Below are 23,805 nucleotides of genomic sequence, written 5' to 3'. Positions count from 1 at the left end.
GTGGTGGGGTCCATAGCTCTCTATATAAGGCCACCCCCCCATCCCTTCACCATTTTTTCACACAACACACACACACTCCATAGAATACACACATACTCTCTCTCAAGACCCGAATCCGATTCCGGGCTAAATTAAGGAAGATCTTGGTGGTCAAGTGTCTTCAAACAACAAGAATCACGTCTAGATCCTCGAGTTGTCCAGATCCGAACCAAACCCAAAGCCAAAGGTGAGTTTTAGCCAACAAGGTTAAGTTTTGTGGTTGAGTTCGACACATAATAATAATAATAATAATGATGATGATGATGATGATGATGATGATGATGATGATGATGATGATGATGATGATGATGATGATGATGATGATGACGATGATGATGATGATGATGATGATGATAATAATAATAATAATAATAATAATAATAATAATAATAATAATTCAACTCAAAAATTCATTTATCTTTTGTAGATATCCCACCCAAACAAACAACATTAGATTGGAACACGAGAATGAAAATAGCAACGGGTGTGGCTCGAGGCTTGGAATATCTTCATGATAAGGCTAACCCGCCCGTTATATATTGGGAGCTCAAATCATCAAATATTTTGCTCGGTGAGGGGTTTTAACCAAAGTATTCAGATTTTGGTTTAGCGAAGCTAGGCCCCACTGGCGATAAGTCTCATTTGTCCACACTTGTCATGGCACATATGGTTATTGTGCTGCTGAATATACACTAACGAGTCATCTCACACAGGTCATGGGCACACATGGTTATTACGGGTCGGAAAGCCATTAGCAGCACCGCACCACAATACAGCATGGTTGTCCGATTATGGTTGCTATCAATAATAAACGGAAAACATAAATTGACAATAAACAATCGATTCATAATAGTTGGAATGACAATAGTTGATTAGGCTCAAATTTTGATAACTTGAGTGACTAAGACTTAGCCTAATATACCTAAAAATATATTTAATTTCATAACTAAAAGTTTATTCAGGTTTTTCGGGTTGACACAAAACTTATAAATCAAACCCGAAAACCAACCCGAATTACTTCGGTTCGGGTTCGGGTTAGTCTTTTCTCGGGTTCGGGTTTTTCGTGTCGGGTTAGTTCGGGTTCCGGTACGGGTTTTTTCGTGCTGATTTTTGAGTTTTTTGGGTCGGGTTAGTTCGGGTTCGGGTACGAGTTTTTTCGGGTTGGGTTTCGGGTAAAATGAACAGCCCTAATCTGGTATCCTGGGTAATTCTGTAATTGTGTCCATCATGTTTGTTGTTGGGACTTATATTTTAGACCGACGCATCGAATTATTATTATTATGGGTGAAAAATATAATAATATTTTTGGTCTTAACCAAGGGTGGATGGCTTGAAGACCAAGACATCCTATACTAGTATAAATAGATGTATTTGTTAATTTGTCTATCATAAATATATTGTGTATTAGGTGAGATCTAGGGTTTTATCCCTATGATATAGCCGCCGCCTCCGGGATTAGCTCTCCCGGAGGTGGCTGATCTTTATTGTATGTATGTGTGTATGTATGAGTGCTATGTATGACAATCTTGTAATTAATGAAATCATACTGCCACTTCTTTATCTTTATGTTGCGATTACATATATTTGTTCATTCAGTTTATTGTTCATTGTAATAGATTCAGGCTCTCTCCCAATACCACTCATCCGTCCAAACACCTTTCAAGAGTGAATACGATTCAATCCTTGCTCAGATCCGAGCTTCGCCGTTAATAACGACCATTATTCACGCTACCGCACCGGGGCTCGTGAACCAATAATCCATGCTCGTGAATGAATTACGAGTTTTGAAAAAACTTTTGAAATATTTGGTGCCGTTGACCATTTGACCAAGCTGATCTTTACGGAAGATATATACCATGGGTATTTTGGTAAATTTTATCCAATCATCAACAAGTAAATGGAAATCAAAGTCTTATCAATTTTTCACAACTTCATCAAAGAGCTTTACAAGAACAAGTGTTGACCAAGCTTACGGATTTAATCACTTATGAGTGTCAACCAACAAGATGTTTTGTTTATCTTTGTTTATTACAGAATCAAAAATCTTGATAAGGATGGTCAAGGTTGTTTCACCCATACTTGATTTGAAGACACAATTTTCAAAGACAGTTGCAACGAAATTGGGGGAGTAAAAATTCTTGAATTTCATTGCAAATTTCTTGCTTCAAATCAAGTGAAAAGACTCAAGTTAAGGAAAAGTTTATCATGATCAATAATTCAAGATTCTTTAGAGATATTTCATTGTTTGTGAGTTTTCAGATTTCCTAGTACCGTTCAGAAGATAGAGTCATGACTAGTAACATGGTGAACAGATGATCGGTAGAGTTTAACCTCCTATGAAGACAGTCTATTGAGACTCAAGAACAGGTTATGGTTGACATGAATGCTATCTTGATTCAGGGAATGGTTTGAAGATGATTTACAAGGGAAGAAACAGATTTGAAGAATGGAAGATTATTTGATGATCACATTGAGTTTATTTCTTTTTGTGATGACCTTGTTACTTGAAGTTGATCTTTGAAGTTCAAATCCTCGTTCATATGCCTACACAAATGTATCCAAATGTGATATAGGAGAAATGATGTAAAATGAACAACGGGAGAAGCTTAACGTGAGGGGGAGAATTTCAACGAAACACAATGAGTTTTTGAGGTGATCATGGAAGAAATTCGATGGCATCGGTCTAAAGGGGAGATTGTTGGGACTTATATTTTAAACTGACGCATCGAATTATTATTATTATGGGTGAAAAATATAATAATATTTTTGGTCTCAACCAAGGGTGGATGGCTTAAAGACCAAGACATGCTTGACTAGTATAAATAGTTGTATTTGTTAATTTGTCTAGCATGAGTGTATTGTGTATTAGGTGAGATCTAGGGTTTAATCCCTATGAGAGAGCCGCCGCCTCCGGTGGATGGCTTTATTGTATGTATGTGTGTATGTATGAGTGCTATGTATGACAATCTTGTGACTAATGAAATCATACTGCCACTTCTTTATCTTTATGTTTCGTTTACATATATTTGTTCGTCCAGTTTATTGTTCATTGTAATCGATTCAGGCTCCCTCCCAATACCACTCATCCGTCCAAACAACCTTCAAGAGTGAATACGATTCGATCCTAGCCCAGATCCAAGCTCCGCCTTTAATAACGACCATTATTCACGCTTCCGCACCGGGGCTCGGGTCTTGTCATTTGTTCTTGTTTTTTTCTTTTCTTTTTTCATAATTAATATAGTGTTGTTCACAAAACTTAACTATATAGTAGGTGCTTAATTAAGCAGACTGGGTAACAATAAAGGGTGTGTATGGGATGGTTTAGGCTCAAACCAAACCAGATCTCAGGACTTTTTAAGTTTTTGAAAATCGTTTAGTTTTGTTTTCAGGTTTGAGCTTGGCTTCGTTTTTATTTTTCTTTTTAGCTTATTAATAACTAATGGACTATTATACATTTGGGATAACATATTTGGGTTACAATAATTATTAAATTCTTTTAAGTTACTTAAAATTCCAAAAATGAAAATAAAAAAAATACATAAATTCACTTTGGTTCGATTTTTCCAGTTTTAATCATATATAAAAGCAAGAAGAACCTACAAGCATATTTTTTAAAAACCTAAAACCCAACCGTCGAGGCGATCATGGTATTTTTTTTTAATATGGAAGTAATTTTGTTATGGGTTGAAACGGGATAGGTTGAGTTGACCCGAGACATGTTCAAATTGCGCCATTGTTTACTTTTCGGTAGAAGATTAGCACGTAGAACATTTTTCCATTTTTGTTTTGTTTTCCCAATATTAAGCCAATATTAATGATGTTAATTTACTAAATATAGGATTGTTACATTAGCACGTATAACATTGTTCCTTTTCTGTTTTCTTTTTCTTAATATTAAGCATAAATAAATGATGTTAGTTTACTAAATATATGATTGTTATATTAGCACGTAGAAAATTGTTCCTTTCTTATTTTCTTTTTCTCAATATTAATGATGTTAGGCTACTAAATATAGGATTGTTGCATTTATTATTCGAAGAATATAGGAACATATTAAATTTAACTTGCAATAATATTCTCTTTACAAACCAATCCAAATGTCTAACCAAAATAATTTTAAGTTAATGGCTTGTTTTCATGTTTTGGTTCTAGGGAGGAACACAAGCCGAAGATTGAACTCCATTTATCGGGTTCTAAAGACAGGTCATGTGGTCAGACTGCAGCTCATACATTCAAATTCAAGGAGTTGGCAGCTGAAACAAATAGCCCCGCATTGTTTACTTGGGGAAGGAGGGTTTGGTCAGGTATACAAAGGACGTCTTCCAGATAGCGGGCTGGTATGGTTTACAAAGATATATCAAAACGGAGAATATTATGTCCTCTTTCCAGCTTTTATCAATACAAAAGAATACATTGAATGATAAAATTCATAATAGCAACATTTTAGGAAATGATGGTATGGTTAAACAATAAGCTTATTAATTATAACTCCTTTGTTTTGTAGATTGTAGATATAAAACAACTGGATAGAAACGGGTACATGATGACCGCGAGTTTTTAGTCAAAGTTCTTATGCTTAGCCGCTTACAACATCCCAATTTGGTAATGTTAATCAGATTTCGTGTGGATGATTACCAAAGACTTCTCGTTTATGAGTTCATGCCATTGGGGTCATTAGAAGATCATATTCATGGTACTCATATTTTGTACTTTCTGATTATTATCAATATCATGTAATAATAATAATAATTAGTAATTCTACTCAACAATTCATTTATCTTTGAAGATATCCCACCCAAACAAACAACATTAGATTGGAACACGAGAATGAAAATAGCAGCGGGTGCGGCTCGAGGCTTGGAATATCTTCATGATATGGCTAACCCACCCGTTAAATATAGGGATTTCAAATCATCAAATATTTTGCTCGGTGAGGGGTTTCAACCAAAGCTTTCTGATTTTGGGTTAGCGAAGCAAGGCCCCACTGGAGATAAGTCTCATTTGACCACACGGGTCATGGGCACACATGGTTATTGTGCTCTTGAATATGCACTGATGGGTTATCTCACAGTTAGTCGGACATTTATAGCTTTGGGGTGGTGCTTTTAGAGCTTATTACGGGTCGGAAAGCCATTGACAGCGCCGCACCCCAAGGACTGCAGAATCTGGTCTCTTGGGTAATTCCGTAATTGTTTCCATAATGTTTTTTCTTTTTTTTTCCTTTCTTTTCCTTAAATATTATAGTGTTGTTCACAAAAGTTGACTATATAGTACGTGCTTAATTAAGCGGACTGGGTAACGATCAAAGGTGCATATGGGTTGGTTTTGGCTCAAAGCAAACCAAAACTCGAGATTTTTTAAGTTCTTGAAAATTGTTTAGTTTTGTTTTTCTGGTTTGAGCTTGGCTTCATTTTTATTTTCTTTTTTGCTAATTAATAACTAACTGATTATTATGCATTTGGGATAATGTATTTGGGTTACAATAATTATTAAATTATTCTAGGTTACTTGGGGGTGTTTGGTTGAGCTTTTTAAATTATATTTTTACTTATTTGCTTTTTGAAAAGCAAAAGCAACTTTTCAAAAGCTCCAATTTGAAGTTTTTGGAATAGCTTTGCCAAACACATTTTGCTTTTCAACAATCAAACAACCAAATAAGCAAGTTTTAAAAGCTCACCCAAACACCCCCTTAAATTTCCAAAAATGAAAATAAAAATAAAAATATACATAAATTCACTTTGGTTCGATTTTTCCAGTTTTAATCATATTTAAAAGCAAGAAGCACCTACAATTTGGTTTTTCAAAAACCTAAAACCCAACCGTCAAGGCAATCATGGTATTTTTTATTTTGTATTTTTTTTAATATGGAAGTAATTTTGTTATGAGTTGAAACGGGATAGCTTGAGTTGACCCGAGACATTTTTTTGTCCAAAAGTTGTTAACTGTTATAAAAAAAGTATCGCGTCAAATGTGATTACATGTTATATATTATTTACTATGAAGCACATCAAAATTATGAGTAAACTACACGTGTTTTGGGTATTTGCAGGCACGCCTGCTATTCGAGAACCGAAGAAAATACTCAACATTGGCAGACCCTAGGCTCGTGGGACATTAGTCAATGAATGATCTCTACCAGGCTCTAGGGGTTGCACGCATATGCATCCAAATACAGGCTGCGGCTCGACCACTTATAGGGGAAGTGGTTACCACATTATCGTATCTTGCAAACACCACCCATGATTCTAATGTGAGACCAAGCCAAAGCACCCGCTACAGTCATGGTGAGGGAACCAGTAGAATTTCAGAGAATACAGAAGGTGATGGGTTCAGTCGGAGCAGATTCGAAGAGATTGAACGTTCCAAAAACAGGATTTCGCCTCGGGAAACGCAAACTCCAAAGTTGTTGAATCGGGATCTTGATCATCAGCGGGCTGTTGCCGAGGCTAAAATGTGGGCGGAAAAAAGACGACGAAGTGTCTAAGGAAGCTTTGGTGTTTATAATAATAATAATAATAATAATAATAATAATAATAATAATAATAATAATAATAATAATTACAACAACGCAGTACTTGTGGAGATTCAGCGCAGAAAATGTTCTTATGTTTGTATGGTGCGGGGATTTTGTTATTAATATTCGAGCGGTATTCACTTAATCTTGGTTTTCATGAGATGATACAGTGTGAAGGCGAAGTTAAATTTTCATAATTGTGCAACTGTTTTATCCGAAGTAGCATGTTTAATAATATAGTAGTGTAGAATATTGATTTGCTGTGGTTAGATGTTAATAGTTTTTTTCTAGTATAACAAAGAGCTGGAAAATTTAAAAATAGCCAATTCAGACATCTATATGACTATATGTGGTGGTCATACTTCCAAGTCCAACAAAAGAACAAAATGACTTTTTTTACCATTTTGTTTTAGGTAATCATATGAAACAGTTTACACACTTCTAAAAGTTTGGAAATATATGTTTGATCCATCAGGTACAAAAGTGTCTAAGTTGGTAAAAATAGTTGCATTTAACTAGCCCATTTCACTACCTCTTTAAAAAAGTTGCGTTAGTGAAAGGCCAAAATGGATTTTTTTTTTCAATCATTATTCACATGATTTTTTGTGTGTAAATGCTGTATCCAAACTGAAAGGCGAGGTAAGCGATTTTGTGTTACGGGTCGAAGTAGTGACACGGGTCGGAGCCATTCAAGCCAAACTTGGAATAAAGCACGTGCATGCATGAATGGAATTAGTTGCAACTTATCTTTGATTTAGTATTTTGATTTTTGTATAAATAAAGGAGATCATGGGGATGCCCTCATCTCCAGTAACGTTTATTTCCGCATTGTTAGGAACAACTTTGACTTTTCCTTTTTGTTTCCTTTTAAATTGTAATCGTTTGATTTTAAAAATTAACAGAAAATTTGCCTCAAATATTCTTCCTTTATTCCTTCTAGATTTCCTTCTATTTTCTTGGCTATTGAATCAACCGTTAGACCCACCTAACAGTGGTATCAGAGAGGCCCTGATCCAATGGAGACACTAACGAATCCATCGAAAAACTCTCAGAGCAGTTTCAGCAAAGCACTAACGAATCCATCGAAAAACTCACTTCCATGCTCAACCAGTTGGTGATGGAGGTTCGGTCCAATAAAGAGAAACGTTCAGATGATGCTTCCGGTTCCGGGAAGCAAATGACAATCGGTACCGAAGGGAAACCCTATTTCAAACTCCTTTTTCCCAAGTTTAGTGGTGGTGAAGATCCTACGGGCTGGATATACAAGGCGGAACAATTATTTGAGTTTCAAAACGTAGCGGAGGAAGATCGCGTCACTCTGTCTTCGATCCATCTTGACGGTATTGCCCTACAGTGGCACCGGTGGTTTATAAAGACACGAGGTCCTGTGACATGGAGAGAATTTACCACGGCTTTGCTGATTCGTTTTGGGCCGACTGAGTACGAGGACTCCTCAGAGTCTCTCCATCGCCTCAAACAAGTAACAACAGTGGCAGCCTACATCGAGGCTTTCGAACGGTTGTCGCAACGCATTGACGGTCTCCCAGAATCCTTTTTAATGGGTTGTTTTATTGGTGGCTTGAAGGAGGAGATTCGTTTAGAAGTAAAGCTCAAGAAACCTCGCACCTTGGCAGATGCAATCGCTTCGTCGCGCTTGGTCGAGGATAAGGTGAACCTGCAACGTCGGGGCATTTCTTCAACCCGGGCGCCTAGTTATAATTCTTCACCTAAGAACCAGACCACAGCTGGTCTATTAGGCCCGGCTCCAACCCAACCTCTTGCCCTGCCAGCCCCAAACCCTGTTCGCCGGTTATCAGGTGTAAAAACAAGGGAGCGACGGGAAAAGGGACTTTGCTACTATTGTGATGAGCGCTACATTCCAGGTCATAAGTGTAGCAAACCCCAACTCTTCGTGATTAGTGAAGTAACCTTAATTCATGCTATAGATGAAAAAAAAAATGAAAATGAAAAATGAATTTACAGAATTTAGTATTTGTAATACATGCTTTAAACCCAACAAACATATTTCTAAAAGAATATAACTCGTATGTAGATCTTTGCAAACGCTTATAAAACTGATCGATATCGTTTCAGAACTATAAAGATAGGGATCTTTACCCTCACTCCTTATTACTTCATATTAAATAATATAAACTTATATATTGAGTTCATATATATTTTAAAACTCACGTTTTTGGATTATCAATTCACTTGACTGTCCATCGGATTCAATTCTGATTATAACATTGGATTTAACTTTCATGTCATGCGATAGTATTATGTTTAAATATCCTCATTAGCGCATGTTCCGGTATATGTTACGACAATATATTTGCTATGAGTTATGTGAGTAAGATCCTTTGTATTCCGATACCCTGAGTGTCGCTTCTCGTGGAGAGTCCCACGAGCATGTTGTTGCGGCATCGACAACATGTGCACCACCCGTGATGGTGAGATCAGTTCACGGCGTCTCTTAATTACATGTGTGGTACATATGGCTATTAGGAGGCGTATGGATCGATCCTAGAATATGATTAAGGAGATGGATAGCGGGTATGCCAACTCGCCATCTTATGTGAAAAATATGCAGGAGTAGCTACCTGTATGTTGTCACGTTTATGTTCGCTCATGGGTACATCCGTATGATACGATTTAATTTATATAATTATAAGGTTACTTTGTGTAGTATCATTTACCATAAGTTCAATCTAAATTATGTGTCATTAAATTATTAATTGGTTGAGCCTATTATTCCGTACTGAGCATTCGGCTCATTCCGTTATTTATATTTTTGTATACAGGACCGCAGATTACTTTGGGCAGGATTAAGAGAGAAGAATAAAACATCAGGATTATAATAAAATATCTTTTAACCATGTTACTATGTAAATTCTCCTTAAGTTTGCTTTGGGCAGGATTATGTCTTTTGTTTAGAAACCATGTTTATTGTGACACGTCAGCCCATCCGGGCCGGGGTGTTACACTATCATCCTTAGAGGCCTAAGGTACAAAAATAGAATTTATTCGCTAAATTTTCCATAGATAATGTAACTTTACATTTTTTGTAAACTAATCCCAATGCATATTAGCACTGTTACAAAAATGATAAACAAAGACCGAGATGCCTATAGATGTATCAAGAAATTCCCCCTCGTCTCGAGCTTTGTCGGTCTTCACATCTTAAAATGGTTGGTCTTCAAACTAGTACAGCTATGAGTTCCTAACGCATGATATACACGGACATCTAATTTGATTGTTGAATAAAATGTCGTTATCAGACTTAGATGGTTAAACAACATCGAATCCAAAAACCGAAAAAAGTTTATCTTGTCACCAGGCCCAACACAATCACGGCTTCATCATTTTTTTCATGATAGTATCACCGATTGAATTCCTTATTAAGGCTTCATGGTAAAGCCTTCACATCAGCTTTCTTCATAGTGCGCGGTGGCTTCACTTTTAAAACTAGCTTTCTCCACCCCGTATGAGTATCAATCGTGTCAACATGTTGTCATTTAGGCACCTAGAGATTGAAAAACTTTAACCCATGATGAACTTCATGAAACAACTGCCGATAGAACGAATCAATTAACTGACAATTCCAGGGGTTCAAAAATCATCTAAAGGCCATTGTATGGACATCCCGATGTGGCATGGAGAGAATGTTAGTAAAAAAAAATACTGAACACCATTCTCTCACTTGACTATGTAGACTTTCAGCTCGGGCTTATACATCCACGAAACAATATCACCTTCAATCATCTTCACAGCAACAAACTTCTTTATCTATTATGCAGACAACCTAGCCTTCGACCGTAGATAATCTTGATTTGGAGCATATCTCAATGTCTCTGTCCACTTGTTTAATTTCTTCGTGTTGTACTGAAACATACCATCCAAAGTATGTCTTGGTTCAACTGGTTCTGGTCACTTTCCTTTCTCATTCTGTTTCTCTTTCTCTTTCTGCAACTGTTCCTCAACCATCTTATAATGCTCAATAGTAATGAAAGGAATCCATCATCTAAATTGTTCTTCATGTTATGTCAGGATATTCCTCGGCCGTTATGTCTTCCATCTCAACATCATCATAACAACTATCCCCAGATGGAATACTTGGATCAACATCTACATCTCTAGCATCCTCAATTTCAACATCCACCCACTTCTCCCATTCCTCTACATCCTTTTTATTTGTGTTAATCAGCATGGAGATCTATTTTTTTGTTAAACCATGATCAGCAAACTCGCCTTCTTCAATCTCATGAGTGTTAACCATACTTTTCACAACCCCGGTCATGAAAACTAATGATATAGTCTTCACTTTCAGTGTGTTGACGGGTTGGACTTCGGTATAATCTCTAAATACCACAATCTGTTTACTACATGGCTCCCCCTCATTAGGTATTGGACCAGCTGTTGAAGCACCGAGTTCCTAATCAGAACGGACCACTTTGGGATCATGTTCATGATCCTGATCCTTCAATTTCTTCAGCATATCCTCTTCACATTGAAATTGAAGGATCACATAATCTTGTTGTTCAATCTTCTACCCCCTGAGCAGCTATCAGAGCCTTAATTCTTTATTCAAAACCAGTAACCCTTTCATCATCTGAATCTGATCAGCCTTAAACAAGTTTTGTTGAAAATTTACCAAGTTTAACACATGATACATTTGATGCTGAATTGGTAAATTGTAGACCAGGATGGAGACGCATCAAAGGACCTACGATCTGCTGAACTGCATGAATGGAGGATAAATATATGAGTAAGCCTCGCCACTGTTCCAATAGACAAAGTGGGGCTTGCAGTAGAAATAGCTTGTTGTGGAGGAGGAATAGGAAATTGAACTGGATGCAGCACTGGATAAAGAATGGATGAGAATCTCAGATCGGTTGGAACACCCCGACATGAAAATCATGGAAGCATTAAACGAAAATGTAACAGACAAATCTAGTATCAACCACATGTTTATGAAGAACAATACAAACTAATTTACAATATTTACATCGTTCTAACTTCTTTTACAAACAAGGTAATACAAATCTGAACCAGCCGGTTATGCTGCTTTTCTTCTTACTAGCACACTTACATCAATTTACATAGCATTGATTGCTAGTCCAACACGTTGCACATTAACTTTCTAATCCAAATTCGGTATACCTGAATAGCACGTTTAAAACGGGTCAACTACAAGAGTTGCTGAGTTTAACGAGTTTCAAGAAATCAGTTATGCATAATCACAGTTCATAGTTTGTATGTGCGCATGTAAGTTTGTATGTATGTATGTATGTATGTATGTATGTACACTTATCAGTACATTTGTTTGTATGTTTATGATGTAATTATGCTAAGCTTTAGTGAAGCTTTGATTGTTCGTTCATGCCATGTGCCTCCATTTCCCATGCGCACCAAGGAGCTATGTCTAACACTACATAACATGTTTGTATAATTATGGTCATGTGCAAACGGTGTTATGTCTCAACAAACCGTGCTGGCTCCGTTTGGGTTTGTCAAACCAATAGTAATATTCACAAGCAATCCGCTCGAAGTTAATCATTGTGTTCGTGGTGACTTTTATGTGTTTGGGTTTAGTAGATACTCTTTGCGATATCAGCTCGTGGTCTGTTTCACACGCTATCACTTAGTCCTTATAATCAATATTATAATAATATTAGTATTTTAATATTATTATAATCTCCATACTAAACTGGGTTGTGTATCTAGTCTGGGTATGGCTGTCACGCCCAGAACATGTTAATAGGCTTAGATTTTGACGTTGTTAAATGTCTCATGTATACAACATAACTTGGCTCAGTTTTCCAGTTTCACCTGCTGGGCCAAGTTGATCGTTTACGCGTTAGAAAAAAAGGTATGACCATATGAATTTGTAAACGCGTTAGTTGATAAAATGATTAAATTTATAAACGTCGATCGTAGATTAGATGTCTGGATTCGCTACGAGGCTCGTTTCCGTTTATTTAGTCTGGTTTGGAGAAAAGTGCACAATTTATCCAAATTGTCCTTTTTTCTCATAAAAGTTCGGTTTTACTTAATTAACCCAGACATATGCTTTTTGATCACTCTTGGTGTTCTGATATTCCATCAGGTTCGTTAATTATGAAATCGTCGGTTTTTATCATAACTGAATTTGTTTAACCTTCAATTAAGCACAATTAATTATCCATTATCTTTAAATTATCAAAATTTATATACTTATCAAGTAAAATATGTGGATTTTTATAAAAATATTTCTGGAATTATTTACAGAACTATTAATTTATAAAAATTCATTTTATATGCTATATTTAACCCGTAAATCGTCAGTTTATACCAAAGGATTTCTGAAAAATCCAATAAAATTACTGAGTGATCCAAATTCTTCCCAAAACACCTTGCAAAATTTCCAGAACCTAATAGCTTTACCAGGTTACCTTTTCGAGCCAAAAACGACTATAAAAACTTGAATAAACGTCAATCTAGAAAACATAGCTAGGTCTATCCAAATGACCCCAAATTTTATATTTGATAATATTATGTGATACCGAAGTTCTCCACAAAATTTCATAATTTTTCAAGTATTTAGTTATTTTCCCAAATAAACGTCCCTAAACGGTAATAAATTCGCCAAATATTCTTGGATGGTTGAAAAATTACCAAATTCGGACAAGGACTCATTCATATGATCCTTGATGTCCTTACAAAATATCACAATCTAAAAACAAGCACGTCAAAATCTAATCTAAAGCAGCCCCCAAACGAGTGTTTCGGCATTACCTTTGCGGTTTTCGCTCGTTTCAACTATTTTTCTCAAATTTCCGATTTCTTTTCCTTCTAAATAATGTAACTACATGTCCTATGTCATAAAACAAAGCATGTATCATCAAAAGATCAGCCTTGAAATTTAGGGTTTCGGTTAGGGCTTTAAACGGAACTTTTGAACGGTAAAAACGCGATTTAAACCCTCTAATCCGTGTTTATATAAAAAAAATATATCAAACCAGATTCCTAACCATGTGTAGGATCAAAACATATTTTTGGACAATTTTTAGGTTAGAATTAATTTTTGATAATCAAAGTTCAATATTTAAGAAAAATCCATGGTTAAAATAAGTTTTAATGATCAATTTCGTGGGTTTTACCTTAGGTTTTAAGAATGTGATGAAGAGGCTAGGAGCTTCTGTCCTGATTATGATGAAATAAATGGAAAATATCTAGTTTATATGACTTAAGTATAAAGAAGGGCTAAGGGTGGTCCTATTTCAAATGTGGCGGCCACAAATAGTAGGGCCCCCTTGGGCCCCATTTTGGCCCATTTGCCTCATTTTGGGTGCCTGAACATTAAATGCCGATTCCAAATTTATTTTGTGTTTGGTTTTTGGCAAGAAAAATGTATCGGGTATGACATATAGTGCGAAAACGAGCGTTTTTCGGCTAATTTCTTGTAAATTTAGTAAAACATAGTATTTGTTTGTAAAAATCGAAAATATTTTCTAGGATCTGTTAAAACATGTCACGTAAGTATTTTGTAAGTATTTTTCGACTTAACGGATGATACAATGTTTGTTTCGTAACTATCTTTCGAGTTTAAAATCATAGCGTGTAATTAAACAAGTATATCTGGGTCATAAACAGACCCGTTTGGTTATTCGTTCGTTTGTTAAGCAATAAGCGGTTAATCACTTATTCGATATGTGAATACTGAGGTGTATCTGGTTTTGTCACGAATGTCACATGTAACATTCGTTAAATTTTTGACTCGAAAACCCGGTCCATTTAAATTTTTGGTTTCATACTTTTCTATCAACCTATTATTTATTTTATTACATTTTTTCATTACACGTATTCAAATCCATTTTTGTCTATTAATGACTTTTCTATATAACCATCAAGCATGTGCATTGTAACCGCTCAAGTATAGTTTTATTTTTTTTTTATTTATCAAAAATAAACCTTAGGGACCAGTTTTGCCAATTTACAAACTTCCTTTCTCCTTCCTTGCTCCAAATCCGTAACCGACAGCCCCCTCTCTTGAAACACAATTTTCGGCGTAATCAATGGATTCAACATACCAAATCAATCCTTGGACCAAATCGCGTCACACCGACACTTCAATTATAGAAAACATTATCGAATTGGACAGCTAATTTGACTTTAAACAAAACCGCAGCTTTTGAATCATGGTAACCCTATAAATATGTGTTTATAATACAATTAAATTCACCTGCAAGCTCCTAACACCATCGCGGAATGAATCCCTAACTCAATTATTATCCAGAAGCTGTGCAAGATCCAGTTCGTGATCCGTTTTCAAGCCGCAAACCCTAACTATCATTCTCTTTCATTTCATCATCATCTCTGGTAATTAAGCTATGCTTTTTGGGTGGAAGTGTGAGTTTAACGAAAGCCCTATTTTGATTCCGATTAACAGAGGGCAAAAGGGTTTCAATTTTGGGTTGGAATAGATCTAGGGTTTGTTAGGAATTGGGATCAATCTGTTTGTCTGTTTAATTGGATTCAGTATCTACTAACAAGATGAAGCATCAGCCCAGTTCGCTGGTGCGTGTTGAGTTATGTCACAGGCCAGGAGAGACCCGGGTTCGATTCCCTCCTTAAGCAGAGTTAGTTTTCTTTTTTTTTATGCTATCATTTTTGTTTTTCCTTATTTCCATTAATTATAACTAGCACCTTTTAATTGAATTATAACTATTTTTACTCGTTAACGGACCGAACACCATTTTACCTTGATGTATGTTTTTTTTACCTAAACTTATATATATATATATATATATATATATATATATATATTCCCGTCTCAATCTAATATTTCTTTTTATAATTAGTTAAACTATATAGTTTTACTCGTCTAAATGAACCGGTGATCGCTAAACATTGAAATGAGTGTTCGTTTAATTTATGAATATATATGTAATATTAAAGTGATAGTTATTACTTAAAATCGACATTTAACTTGTAATAGTATTTAAATTGATTACGCTTTTATTACAACTTTATGAAGTTAATGTAAAATATATTTAGCGCCTTCTCGATCCCAATTCCATTATATACCATTGCAATCTTGTCTTGTTTCGTTTATGTCGTTAGTTTAATTATTTAATCACACTTTTAAAATTAGGGCATATCATCTGGACTCGTCGCAGAAACTAACTAACTTGTTCACTTTAGCTGTCTCCCCGTTATCGTCTACCTTATCTCTAAGGTGAGTTTACATACCCCCTTTTTTCATCTTTTATATTTTGGGGGTAGCATGTATACCGTATCAACTTTACTCATGTTTTATTTCCTCATCTATTGAAAAAACAATTCAATTTATGTCTATGCGTGATTATTGCAAGCTTCATGATTATACTCTATGTGCTTAAGTGTTTATTTTATGTTTGGTGATTGCTATCTCATCCTCATCTATTCTCGTCTAGTATGTAAGGCCCCGAACCCCGGGAATCTCACAGTTGGTATTCATACAAAACACTTATGAAAATAGTTAAACTTGAAAACGGTTTCTTCCATTAAAACAAACATCTCAGAGTGTAAATTCAGCAGAAAACATAAATAGTGAAGTAAGTTCCCTAAAACCCGGGAATTTTGCCCAAAACCAATTTTAAATATAATTCATAAAACCATTTGAAATAAAATTATTCAAATTACATTCTTCCATCCACGTATGCCCTTCACCGTCCAAGCAGCTTCGTGCACGTCCAAGCGATAAGGCATCCTCTTCCTAACCTGAAACTCACACTAACATGCACACAAAGTCAGCTTGAGCTGAGTGAGTTCAAGTTTTAAGTAAATAATATCAGTAGTAATAGTTATGATAGTCATACAAAAAGTTTAAAAAAAAGAAAAAGGGTGCATCCATCAAATCATCATTACTGAAAACTAAACATCCTCATACATACATATACAAAATGTATATGTAAACATCCTTTCAAGTACATCCCTATATATATAACAATATATATATATAACATCCACGTATAACATCAGGGTCGAGCAAACGTACAAGCCAAACACGTAACATCAACGCATGCAAACACAAAGTAGGCATACGCAACATCAGTAGTCGAAATGACTACAACATCGCCAAATATAGGCCAAGCAATAATGTGTATATATATGTATATATATTTAACATCCCAAGGCCTACCATATACTAGCAAGCCTATATAAAATCGTCTAAAAGATTTCATTATGTAACAAAACACTTAGGTGTGCATGCTAGCCCAAAATTTAAAAAGAGTTAAAAAGGGCATCATGAACTCACCTGGAATCAATCGAACACCTGCAACGAGCTAGGAAATCCCTAAGTGCACGATCACAAGCGAGGGCTTGTAAATTATACACAACACGTTACTAAACTAGACCGTAAGAACACTCTTGCCTAATGGGCCGTTCAAGCCCAACGCTTTGGCCCAAGGCCCAACAACTTGGCCCAAGGCCCAACACTTGGCCCAAAGCCCAAGGATAATCAAATCGGGTCGAATGCGCGTGTAATAAACCTTAAAACCATTTGTTAAACGAATCAGCCCGAATGGACCAAATTCCATTTTAGATCTTTTCATTCATCAAGATTATGTCACCCGAGTTGATAGGGTTGACGATTCCTTTTTACAACTCTTACTTTAACGTTTAAACGAAAATTCGCGCACCGCCGACTTGATTGACGAAGCACTAACCACAACAGCCCGAGCATCAAAAAAATAATTTTTCCACAGACCTTTAAACCCCCCTAGGGCTGTGCAAACTGATTCGGTCGGTCACCCGATCAATAAACGCATCAAACTCAACAATTTGCAATTCTACACCCGATAAACCCTAGTTTTCGAACTAAAATCGATTGACCGACCTAAACACCTCCAATGACCACAAAATTTTAATATGATGTAAATGCCATACCTGGGGATCTTTCTACACCGGAAACTCTAATTTTTATTCACAGGAAGTGGGTCAATTACACCTTGGCCAAAAATCTGTCCAACGAAAAGTTTTGGCAAAATTGAGCATCAAAACGATTAGGGGTGAGCAAAAAGAGTGTTAGGGATTGTAGTACATACCTTGAACTACTTCTAGGAGCTTGGAATCGATCAAAAAGTCAAAGCAATGAAAGGGGGAGCGGCTAGAAGTGGCCGATCGCTGCTGCTGCTGAACTAGGGTTTAGTTTTTTTTGTTTAGTGTTATATCATAAAACTTTTTCATTCTAGCCCCCCGGAAAATAATAATAATGCAACTTGAAAGAAATGTTAAGCGATGAGACGTACCAGGATGACGTAAAGGCTTCTGAGGAACGTCAGATAAATCCCGAGAATTATACATACTCTACAATCCTTAATTCTTGAAACCGGAATTAACGGGCGTTACAAGTCCACCCCCTTACAATGGGATTCATTCCCGAATCCCGATGCGACAGAAAAAACTGCGGATAATGCTTCATCATAACGCCTTCGGACTCCCAAGTGGCCTCGGAACCCCTACGGTGTTTCCACTGCACCTTCACCTGTCTAACTACCTTATTTCTCAAACGCCTCTCCTGACGGTCAAGAATAGCAATCGGTTGCTCAACGTAGTTCAGCTTACTATCGAGTTCAATATCATCAAGAGGCACATGGGCCTCTCCATCCGTTAGGCATTTCCTCAGATGGGACACATGAAAAGTAGGATGAATCCCCGCGAGCTCCTCGGGCAATTCCAGCCTATATGCTACCTCACCGACTCGGGCCAATATTCGGAACGGGCCAATAAACCTCGGACTGAGCTTCCCCCTCTTACGAAAACGAATAATGCCCTTCCAGGGAGAAACTTTAACATAACTCGATCCCCAGCCTCAAACACAATTGGCCTTCGCCTTTTATCTGTATAAGACTTCTAACGATCCTGCGCGGCGTTCATAAATGCTTTAATCTTGTCGAGCTTCTCAGTCGTAGCCTCGACCACCTCTAAACTACCCAACTGCTTTTGACCGATGGAACACCAACAGACTGGAGTCCTACACCTCCTACCATACAACATCTCAAACGGTGGCATCCCAATCGTGGCGTGATAACTGTTATTATACGAGAACTCCACCAACTGTAAGTGACGGTCCCAACTACCACCAAAGTCGATAACACAAGCCCGCAACATATCCTCGAGAGTCTGAATGGTCCTCTCGGACTGACCATCCGTCTGCGGGTGATAAGCAGTACTGATGAGGAGTTTGGTGCCCATCTCCTCGTGAAACCTTTTCCAAAACCTGGAGGTGAAACGCGTATCCCTATCCGAAACAATAGATACCGGCACCCCGTGCCTAGAGACGATCTCACGAATAAACACATCGGCTAGCTGCTCAGAATTAAAAGTCTCTCGAATCGGCAAGAAATGGGCGCTCTTGGTCAATTTATCCACGATTACCCAAATGGTGTCATAATTATCCCTATGAGTACGAGGCAGTTTAGTCACGAAATCCATAGTAAGATGCTCCCATTTCCACTCAGGTATTTCCAACGACTGAAGTTTCCTAAATGGCTTCTGATGCTTGGCCTTAACTTGTAGACACATCAAACACTTACTCACATACTGAGCCACCTCAAATTTCATCGCAGGCCACCAATAATTTTTCTTCAAGTCTTGTTACATCTTGGTCGCGCCCGGGTGAATAGAATAGCGCGACTTGTGTGCCTCATCCAAAATTTTATCTCTGAATCCCCCATCCCTTGGTAACCATAAACGACCATCCTTTTACTTCACCCCGTCATCGATGTCTTCCAACAATTTCTCCTGACCCCAAACACGTTCTGACATAATCCATTCCACCTGCAACGCTTCATTCTGGACGTTGGCTATTTGTTTCAAAATGTCGGGTTTGAGAATAAGCTGGTAGGATTTCACATGAATCCGCTTCGGTCTCTCCTTCCGGCTCAACGCGTTGGCCACCACGTTAGCCTTACCGGGGTGGTACATAATATCCAAATCATAATCCTTAATCAACTCCAACCATCGTCGTTGGTGCATATTCAGTTCCTTTTGTTCAAAGAAGTATTTTAAACTTTTATAGTCGGTATAAATAACGTAAGGAACACCGTACAAATAATGTCTCCACAACTTAAGCGCAAACACCACCGCTGCTAGCTCCAAATCGTGGGTAGGATAATTCGCCTCATGAGGCTTCAACTGCTGTGAGGCATAAGCGATGACTCGACCTCGCTGCATCAAAACACTCCCAGGCCCCTGATTAGAGGCATCAGAATACACCACCAAATCATCGGTGCCATCAGGTAAAGCTAAGATTGGGGCATGCGTCAATCTGTTCTTCATCTCGAGAAAAGCCTTCTCCTGTTCCGTACCCCAAACGAACTTAACACTCTTCTTAGTCAGCTTGGTCAGTGAAGAAGCAATTTCCTAAAAATCGGGAATAAAACTGCGGTAATACCCCACTAAACCCAGAAAACTACGGATTTTAGTTGGAGACGTAGGAGACTCCCATTCATTCACGGCTTCCACCTTTGCAGGGTCAACCAGAATACCACTCGGGTTAATAACATGGCCCAAGAACTGAACCTCACGTAACCAGAAGGAACACTTAGAAAATTTCGCATACATTTGTTCTTCCGCAGAGCCTCCAACACTTCCCTGAGATGATCGGCGTGATCGGATTCACTTTTAGAGTACACAAGAATGTCGTCGATGAACACAATAACCGAACGATCGAGCATCGTTCTACACACCCGGTTCATAAGATCCATGAACGAAGCCGGTGCGTTGGTCAAACCGAAAGACATCACCAGAAATTCGTAATGTCCATAATGAGTGCGGAAGGCAGTCTTAGGAATATCTTCCTTCCGAATCTTCAGCTGATGATACCCGGACCTAAGGTCGATCTTCGAGAACCAATTAGCCCCTTGGAGTTGATCAAATAAGTCGTCGATCCTCGGGAGCGGGTACCGATTTTTAACAGTGAGCTTATTCACCTCACGGTAGTCAATGCACATTCGAATGCTATCGTCCTTCTTCTTAACAAACAAGACCGGGGCTCCCCAAGGCGAGATGCTCGGTCGAATAAAGACCTTATCGAGCAAGTCTTCCAACTGAGCCATAAGTTCCTTCATTTCATTCGCGCTAGGCGGTAGGGAGCTCGGGCAACGGGCTTGGCGCCCGGTACAAGGTCTATCTGGAACTCGACCTCGCGATCCTGCGGCACAGTTGACAAATCATCTGGAAATACATCCAGGAAATCTCGAACAATAGGAACATCACCGACGGTAGCCACCTCGGTATTCACATGTAACATCCTAAAAATTTTAATGATGAATAAAGGAAGTTATGTTTAGTGATTTCGCGTAATTAATTAATATCGGGTAGGGAGCGGGTCTTGGACGTGGATTAATTGAGATGGGTTAAATGAGAATGGGATTTCAGAGATATAAATACCCCCAAAATCCCAAAATATCTTCATTTTCACCAAACTCCCTAACACCCCAAAACACACACACACCACACGCATACCGCCGCCGGCCGGCCGAGCCAAGGGAAGAGTCGGGCAGGTCCGAGAGAGAGCGATTAGTGTACTAGCAAGTAAACGAGATCCAAACAAGCCCAAAAAGGTATGATTCTTGATCTTTGAAGTTTAAAGATCCAAGCTTTTTTAGTGTATAAGCGACCGAAAATGGTCGGGAAGCGTAGTGGGTGATATTGAACCATAAGAAGGGTGTTAAAATCGCTCAAAATGCTGGAAAGAAACCGAACAGCGGCTGTCTGGGCAACTTCGCCTGCATCTGGGCAACTTCGCCTTCAAAGCGATGAACTTCGCCTGCAAGCTAAGTTCGCCTGATGAACTTCGCCTGCAAGCTAAGTTCGCCTGATGACAACTTCGCCTGAGGCCAAGTTCGCCTGATGACAACTTCGCCTGAGGCCAAGTTCGCCTGATGACAACTTCGCCTAAAGCTAAGTTCGCCTAAGGTTTAACTTCGCCTAAAGCTAAGTTCGCCTAAGGTTTAACTTCGCCTAAAGCCAAGTTCGATTAGGAAGTAAACTAAAAATCTAATGAAAAATGTGTTAAGACAGTTAATGGAAATAAAATTTTTCCAAGCTGACCTGGCAGCTCGACCCCAGCCAGGGGCTCTGCCCCTTGGACCCTGCTAGGGGCTGCCGCCCCTAGACCCCGCTGCCAGGGGCGCTGCCCCCGGACCCCCGTTCGTTGTGGGTCATATAAAGATAGACATACATTATGAAAAGTGATAGTTAATTGATACGTATACTTGTTATACAGTCAGCCGTGCACAACTGAAGAAAGGAATTACGATTAACGGTTAACGTAACCGTGTTCAGGTGAGTTTCTAGCCCCATTCCTTGTTATGTTTTCGGGGCTGTGTGCATACTTGATGTGTTGTTAATACATTTATCCTAAGTGATAAGTGTATGCCCTATGTGATATGTGTTATGTATGAATGATTGCTTGATGGTACGTGAACGATCTTCGGATATTGCACGTACTGTCAGGTTGTAATGCTATGTATAAGGTAAGTATAATATGAATGCTTATGCGTATGAACGTGATAGAGATAATAAAAGAAGGAAATAATGATGTATGGTCGTATGGTTACGAAAAGGGGTACCGAGCCCTAATAATACTCGAGGTATGATGTATGGTTGTATGGTTACGAAAAGGGTACCGAGCCCTAATAATACTCGAGGTATGATGTATGTTTGTATGGTTACGAAAAGGGTACCGAGCCCTAAAAATACTCGGGGTATAATGTATGGAACGAAGAGGGAATCGAACCCTACTAATATTCGAAAACTAGGGACCAGACCCTTATAATATCTGTGATGTTAGGGACCAGACCCTTATAATATCTGTGATGTTAGGGAATCGAACCCTTCTAATATTCGAAACTAGGGACCAGACCCTTATAATATCTGTGATGTTAGGGACCAGACCCTCATAATATCTGTGATGTTAGGGAATCGAACCCTTCTAATATTCGAAACTAGGGATCAGACCCTTATAATATCTGTGATGGTAGGGACCAGACCCTTATAATATCTGTGATGTTAGGGACCAGACCCTTATAATATCTGTGATGTTAGGGAATCGAACCCTTCTAATATTCGAAACTAGGGACCAGACCCTTATAATATCTGTGATGTTAGGGACCAGACCCTCATAATATCTGTGATGTTAGGGAATCGAACCCTTCTAATATTCGAAACTAGGGATCAGACCCTTATAATATCTGTGATGGTAGGGACCAGACCCTTATAATATCTGTGATGTTAGGGAATCGAACCCTTCTAATATTCGAAAACTAGGGACCAGACCCTTATAATATCTGTGAGGTTATAGGGCGAAAGGCTCTTTAAAACGTATGATTATGTATGTAAAGAAAGTATGAAGGTAAAAATGAAAGTAAAAGCACTTAAGTGTGTATGAAAGAAAGTTAAGAGGTTAAGTATGAAGTGTAAAGAATGTATTGTATGATTATGTGATTAACTAGAACTCACTCAGCGTAGCTGACTTTTAGTATGCACGCAGGTGAGTAGGATGAGACAGCTGGCTTGAGCGGGGACACATGGCAGAAGAATAAGAGCCTGGCATCTGAAGACTTACGATGTTTTAATTTTAATGTTTTAATGTGAAAGACAAAGGACGTTTTGAGACAAGTTATGAAATATTGTAATGTTTTATGAAAGTTTTATATTCCGCGTAAATGTTTTAATTAACTCTGATATTTAGAACTGTGTTTATGAGTAAATCCAACACGAAAGTAGGGTTACCGGTAACGGGGCCTTACATCACATTCATAGCATACGCCAGATACGCCCCGCACCCCCGCTGCATCAACTTCCCCGCCTTAAGCATGGATATAATATGTGGCGTCACAGCATTCCGATAACCAAAGACCGTAATTCGAATCCCATTCGGGGCCCTTAGACGAACGAGTTTCTGACCACAAATGATCTGAGCATCAACATTCGTGAGCCAATCCATCCCGAGCACCACATCAAAACAACCAAGCGGCATCAAATACAATCGCATTGGAAATATATAACCAGACAACTCGATGGAACAACCCTGAATAGCCCTAGACACGGACATGGATTTTCCTACGGCGACCTCAATCTCAAACCCATCGACTACGCGCTCGGGTGATTTATTCAACGAGGAACAGAAAGTGGTAGACACAAAACTTCTACTGGTGCCCGAATCAAATAAGACTGATGCCGGTAATTCATCAACTAGAAAGGTATCTGGGATAACATCA

At 38.1% G+C, this 23,805-nt stretch overlaps 1 pseudogene; it reads left to right on the top strand.

Moving 5' to 3' along the window:
* Window positions 1-6,523, top strand: part of LOC143531784 (serine/threonine-protein kinase PBS1-like) — a 31,764-nt pseudogene extending 25,241 nt beyond the window's left edge.
* Window positions 6,524-23,805: the final 17,282 nt, after the last annotated feature.

This window comes from Bidens hawaiensis, unplaced genomic scaffold (assembly GCF_021521415.1).
Source record: "Bidens hawaiensis isolate Kalapana, Puna unplaced genomic scaffold, B.hawaiensis_p1.1 tig00000697_1, whole genome shotgun sequence".
Classification (NCBI taxonomy): domain Eukaryota; kingdom Viridiplantae; phylum Streptophyta; class Magnoliopsida; order Asterales; family Asteraceae; genus Bidens; species Bidens hawaiensis.
This window is presented reverse-complemented; position numbering and strand designations above follow the sequence as displayed.